Below are 7,232 nucleotides of genomic sequence, written 5' to 3'. Positions count from 1 at the left end.
AATGCCCAATCTAACCAAGGTTGCTGATCCTCCAACTAAGGAATATCACCAAATGGTGTAAGTGCTGCCCTCACCTTCTCTCATATAACTGTACATATCCACGTGGAACCCAAAAATATTGACGGATTTTTTGAAAAGACAATAAGTGGCCTCTACGTGGCAACAAAGTATCTAAAAATCTCACTAGTCCTAATCGAGCTATTCTATTGAATTTTGGCTGCTCAACAAGTTTTTCAGGCCACTCCAGAAGTCGTGAAGTAGCCAACACCTCACCTGCCATAGAATTCAACTACAACCACTGATCTGAAGGCTTCCATTTAGAGTGTGCCAACACCTCCTTCCATGAGATCATCAAATGAGAAAGGAGAGGTCAAGCCACCACTCGAACCTGTTGGGAACCATCCACTACATCTCCCACCATGTACCATCAATCCTAGTATTATCATACACAAGTGCAACCTCGTCTCTATGAGGGCCTTAGCCATTACCACCCATAGTGTAAGATTCCTCCCCCAGCCCCTCAAGATGTCAATTTCTCTCCCTGTAATCAATCCCCTTTTCAGAATAATAACAGATCTTGTTTCTCTCTGGCCTAGAGAGAGAAAATGTTCTAGAGAGAGGTTATTCAGTTTTTAGATAATTTTGGATGGAAAAATATATCTTCTTATTAAAATTGATTCCCCCGAATCAAAAGTTCAAAAAGAATTTCTGAAGGTGCATTAGAAATAAATTATAATCTGTTCAAAAGGCCTTAGCCTAAGAGTCCAGATTTTTTGAAAATTTTGGATTACGGTTCCTATGGACCAATAAGATTATTCCAAATGTAGGGAGGAGATAAATTGAAGAATAAAAGAAAAATCTCCCAAAAATGAGTAAATACTCACATAAGATGAAGAGTTACTAAGGACAAGGTTTATTAGTTAAAAAAGAAGAGATATTTAGAGGAAATGATGCATTTTTGATACCTTAGTGTGGGGAATTTTCCTCATGAAGGAGGTGCCTATTTCACATGTGTGGATGAGTTTTAAACTCACAAATAATGAGATATTTTCATCTCTCCTCTCTCTTGTTTCAACTAGATCCAAAAAGTAAGCTAAACTGACCTAAAAATGGTCAAAAAGTGACCAAACTGATCTGAACAATTCTAGAATCAGTTTGCTTGGTTAGAGGCTCACTTTTTCCTATAAATAATAGTGTTTATGCACTGTTACTCTACTCCTCCCCAGAGTCAAATACATTGAATTCACTTGATAATTCAATTGCAATTGTTTTTGACTAAATCCTCTCCAAAAGAACCGGTGGCCTCTCTTGTTGCAAACAAGAGTAGAACCCTCAATACCTCAAGCCAAAGGAAACCTTACAAACTCCATGTAAGCTTAATTCTTACTTATTGTGAATTTTAAATCTATGGTTTTCTTAAATTTTATGCTTTGAAAATGTTTGAATTAAAATCTGATGCTATGTCTTGATGGAAAGGCCACCCCCTTCTCTTCTTTACAATTCAGCCCTTCTTAATCCTAGAAAGTTTAATTAAATGATTGATTAAACTCTTTTCATTGTTTACTCTCTAAATTTTTAGAAAATGGAGTAGATTAGAGATATTAGAATTCAAATTGGATTAATTCAAGTCATAAATTGAATGTTCAAATTGAGAAATGGTCAGCCATACAAAGGAGGTTATGGTAAAATTTTCTTAAATTTTGTGGAATTAAAGTTTATCATTAGGTTATTCTAAAAGAGTAATTCCTTCCGTTTGTGCATTCTAAAAGATTTAATTTTATTTCAAAAGTGTTATTCCCATTAAAATTGAATTTATGCATAGAAAGATGCATAAAAGGTTTATTTTTTAATTTCAAAAGAGTTATTCTCATTAATTTTGATTTTATGCATAGATAGATGCATAAAGGAATTTATTTTTATTTCAAAAGAGTTATTCTCATTAATTTTGATTTTATGCATAGAAAGATGCATAAAGGAATTTATTTTTATTTCAAAAGAGTTATTCTCATTAATTTTGATTTTATGCATAAAAAGATGGCTAAAGGAATTTATTTTTATTTCAAAAGAGTTATTCTCATTAATTTTGATTTTATGCATAGAAAGATGCATAATGGAATTTATTTTTATATCAAAAGTTTTATCCTCATTAAAATTGAATTTATGCATAGAAAGATGCATAAAAGATTTATTTTTATTCCAAAAGTGTTATCCTCATCAAATTTGATTTTATGCATAGAAAGATGCATAAAAGATTTATTTTTATTCCAAAAGTGTTATTTTCATTAAAATTGAATTTATGCATAGAAAGATGCATAAAAGAATTATTTTTATTTCAAAAGTGTTATTCCTATTAAAATTGAATTTATGCATAGAAAGATGCATAAAGGATTTATTTTTATTCCAAAAGTGTTATTTTCATTAAAATTGAATTTATGCATAAAAAGATGCATAAAAGAATTATTTTTATTTCAAAAGTGTTATTCCTATTAAAATTGAATTTATGCATAGAAAGATGCATAAAGGATTTATTTTTATTCCAAAAGTGTTATTTTCATTAAAATTGAATTTATGCATAAAAAGAAGCATAAAAAATTATTTTTATTTCAAAAGTGTTATTCCCATTAAAATTGAATTTATGCATAGAAAGATGCATAAAGGATTTATTTTTATTCCAAAAGTGTTAATTTCATTAAAATTGATTTTATGCATAGAAAGATGCATAAAGGATTTTTTTTTATTTTAAAAGTGTTGTTTTCCTTAAAAATTGAATTTATGCATAAATAGATGCATAAAAGGAATTTGTTAAAAGTGTTATTCCCACTGAAGTTGATTTTATGCATAAATAGATGCGTAAAGAATCTTTATATCAAAAATTAGAATTCTCTTAAATTCTATGTTTAAACGAATATGATGAGGATAGATGTGATGAGAATCAGATAGATGTGAATGAATGGATAGATGGATGTGATATGAATAGAAGTGATGAGAATGTGATGTGGATAGATGTGAATGAATGGATAGATGGATGTGATATGAATAGAAGTGATGAGAATGTGATGTGGATAGATGTGATGAGATGCGATGTGAATCAAATAGATGGGAATGGATGGATGGATGGATGTGATGTGAATAGAGGTGATGAGAATAATAGGTGGATAGATGTGATGAGATGCGATGTGAATCAGATAAATGTGAATGAATGGATGTGATGTGAATTAGATAAATGTGAATGAATGGATGGATGGATGTGATGTGAATCAGATAAATGTGAATGAATGGATAGATGGATGTGATGTGAATAGATGTGATGAGATGTCATGTGAATGAGGATGTAAATTAACGATATGGGATGGATGTGGATGTATGTGGATGTATGTGAAGAATGGATGTGGATGTATGTGAAGAATGGAGTGGATGTATGTGAAAGAATGAACGTGGATGTATGTATGTGAAAGGATGGATGTGGATGTATGTGAAAGGATAGATGTGGATATGTATGTGATAAGTATGGATGTGGATGCACGTGGAAGAATATATGTGGATGTGAATGTGATGGATATGAACAAGAATAGAGGCGATGAGATGTGATGTAAATTGGATAGATATGAATGATAAGGGATGTGAATGAATGTGATAGCCTGTGAATCGAAATGTGAATGAATGATAAGGGATGTGCATGAATGTGATGGCATGTGAATCGGGATGAGAATGAATGGCATGGGATGTGAATGGATGTGATGTGACATGAATCGGGATGTGAATAAATGAGGTGTGATGTGAAATGGATGTGATAAGATACGATGTAAACTGGATAGATGTTAATAATGAATGTGATGTGATGAGATGAGATGTATGGGTAAATGTGAGTGGATGAGATTTGATGAGGTTAATTGAGGAAAGAAGTGTTGAGATGGAAAATGATGTAATTAGATGAGAATGGGAATGCATATGAAATCAATGTGGATTAAGTAATGTAGATTGATGTGGAAAGACGAGAGTTCATTATAGAAATTATATTTGTGACCTGTTTTTAAATGATTGTTTTATGTCAAGAATGCTGGGGAAGCATTTTGACCGTCTTGTAAATGAGGTCATGGGGGGAGACCTAGCTGATAAAGTTGCAACAGCTGACGGAGAGTCAATGGAGGACGTCTCGTGTAGCAAGGTTGGCCGAGGTCTTGACCAGCCTCGGTTCGATTTAAATGGTGCGCTTCCAGTATGGTGGATGAGGGACCAAGGAAGTGGCCTATGAGTGAAGCGCTAGGTGATCTGCAAAGGATCCTAGAGGATGCTGACCATAGGTGCTTGGGTTCTGGGTCACCGAAGATACCCACAAGTACGTTGGGGAAGATATTGGAACAAGGAGTAAGAGTTGTTTTCTGACTTCAAGTATGGATCTGGTTGATTGACCTTGGTGGTCCTCAACGGATGAGTCCATGGCCCTTTTATATGGATCCGTTGGTTGATCTTGCTGATCTTCAACGGAGTTTCCATTTTGATATGTGAATATATTGCCGGTTACTATGAGCTAGGAACTATTGAAAAGGCCCCTGAGTGGACAGGTGGTGAGCATTCTGGTTGCCAATGATGCCATAGGTACACCGTTGAAGGAATGATTGGAAATTAGGCAACTGGATAATTAGAGGATTATGATCAGTGATATTATTAAAAATTAGGATTCAACTGGATAATTAGAGGATTATGATCAGTGATATTATGGGTTCATTAAAAGGTTGTTTTAAAGAGACAGTTGATTCTGTGAAAAATACAATTTCATATTGGGTGTGTAAGTGGTGTGACTAATTTTAAGTTTACATGAATACCTGGCTAGGGGGCCTGGGAACTCTTTTCCCTGGTACCTGGGGCAAAACCTAACCAAATTCTTAATTGGATCCCATCACTACGATGGTTGGGTGGTTGGCTAACCCATGGGATTGGATGATGGATCCCTAAATTGAGACTCAATTCTATTATGGTACGATAGATGAAGTAAATCCGGGACAAAAATTATTCTATGGAAAAGAATCAACGGCTGTGCCTCTTAATGAGGAAAAAAGCGTTGGTCTCTATGATCCAAGTGCAATCTTTTTCCTAATCTGACTATGGGACTTACGGGTTTGGTCATATCAATTCTGTTAGTTAAGGATTTTGACTACGTTAGAGAAAAGCTATCCTGGAGGAATCGCCTGTGCTTTCCAGGCAAGGAAAGTTTTTCTGAGTTCGGTTTTGGAAGAACCGATGGATTAGTCTCTTGTCCGGATATCCGTGGACGAGGCCTCGAGTGTGGGACCCTGCCCTATGCAAGAAGTGCTACTTTTGCTGCGCTAGCACCCCTGAATTCATAGCTGCACGGTGGGGACAAGGATCTTATAGCTGGTATCAGAATAAATTTGGCTAATGTGGATCAACCAAGAAGCCAAAAATGTCAAAAATACATGAAGAAGCAATAAAAGGTTGTAATTGTGTGATAAAATTCATACAAATTGTTATTTAGACTGAAATTCATAAATTGATAATTGGGTCTTCAGATGGAAGTACTGCAATTAGATGGAAGTACTGCAATTAGATGGAATCCCTGACTTGCTTGAGGCCTAGACATGATGGTATTTACCTTATAGTTCCAAGGACTGTGACTACCCGTATATACCAAGGGTATAACTACAGCTTTTTACTGGCAATATATATACGAGTAAATCTAAGATCTTGAAATTATAAGCTAAAATGCTATCTAGATGATGAATTCGAATGTGATTGATATGATTTTAAAATTCTGATTGGAGTTGAATTGGATTTTGATTGAAAAATGATGATTCCTGAATTTTTGGTTGAACTGATGAGTTGAATTGGATTCTGATTGAAAAATGATGATTCTTGAATTTTTGGTTGAAAAGCGACGATAAATTGAGCAAAACCACAATGAGGATGAATGGGACGAGTCCCTGTGTTAATGTTCGTAACTAGAATGACGATAATGACTTCAGAAAATCACTATGAGATTAGTGGATTGTACTGAGATAGATTGCTACTGTTAACTCTTGACCCAGTGGATCAAGTTAAGGGATGACAAATTAAAAATCTATAAAATTGAAATCCCCCATGGAGTACTATTCCGATGAGAATATTTCGGTCTAATAGATCATTATTGTGTTAAAGATATGAATGATATGTTCGGAATGAATTGTTATGTGATAATGGGAGTATCTTTATCCCACGATTCTATGGGGAGCCGACCTATCTAAAGAACCCCAGCATCAGATGAATAAAAAATCGGATTTGAATCATAAATAAAGGGACTTAACAAGATTTTTCGTATTGATAGGAACATGGATCGAGGTCGTCGTGGTAGAAATGATAACCCGCAACTCGACGAGGAAGAGCTCGACTTGGATGTTCGTAAAACTCTTCATAGTTCGCAGCCTGGGCCTTTCAAGGGTGAAGGGGAAAACTTGGGCGAGGCTGTGATCGAGAAGTGAATCAAAGCAATGGAAGAGTACTTTGATGTCACCGGGTACAATGAGAAGAGCAAAATGGCTCTTGCAAGGCTGAAGATAGTAGAAACAGCGAGAGTAGCATGGAGAAACCACTGCGAGACAAACCGTCTGGATCGGAATACCCAGACATGGAGTGATGTCAAAATTTACCTAAGGACGAGGTTCTGTCCTCCGGGCTTTTTGGAAACAAAGATGAACGAATTCTTAGAGCTAACCCAGGGGAGTAGAACTATTAAAGTATATCACCAAGCGTTCGCTCTCCTCCTCAAATACTCGCCATCGTTGAAGAACAGCTGATGGCTAGGTTCGTTTAGGGACTGAACGAACCTTTGAATATTTTGGTGAAGAACGCCAAGCCAGTTTCCATGGCCGAAGCAGTGCGGATGGCGAAGGATTTCTCCAAGGCCTTTGATGTCAAGGTACCACCAAAGCCAGCACCATCACCTTTCAAAAGGTTTTTAGTTCCTGAAGGTGAAGGTGATTCTAACCTTCCACCGCCTAAGAGATATCAGGGTCAAGCCTAGGATATGGGAAGTTTTAGAATGGAAGAAATGTCCTTTTTTCGAAACTCAATCCCCTCGAATTCAACTTCAGAAGTTCCACCCTTGAACAAGGGAGCGAAATGCTATAACTGTCAAGGATTTGGACATCGCAGTATAGATTGTCCAACTGTTTTTGGATCAAGGTTTTCAGGGCAGGGAAATCAGGGATCAAGATTCCAGACTCCAGCTCCTTCCTTCC

Source organism: Cibotium barometz, chromosome 21, assembly GCF_041138505.1.
Source record: "Cibotium barometz isolate CiBa-2024 chromosome 21, ASM4113850v1, whole genome shotgun sequence".
NCBI classification, from domain to species: Eukaryota; Viridiplantae; Streptophyta; class Polypodiopsida; order Cyatheales; family Cibotiaceae; genus Cibotium; species Cibotium barometz.
Note: the sequence above shows the minus strand (reverse complement) of the source record.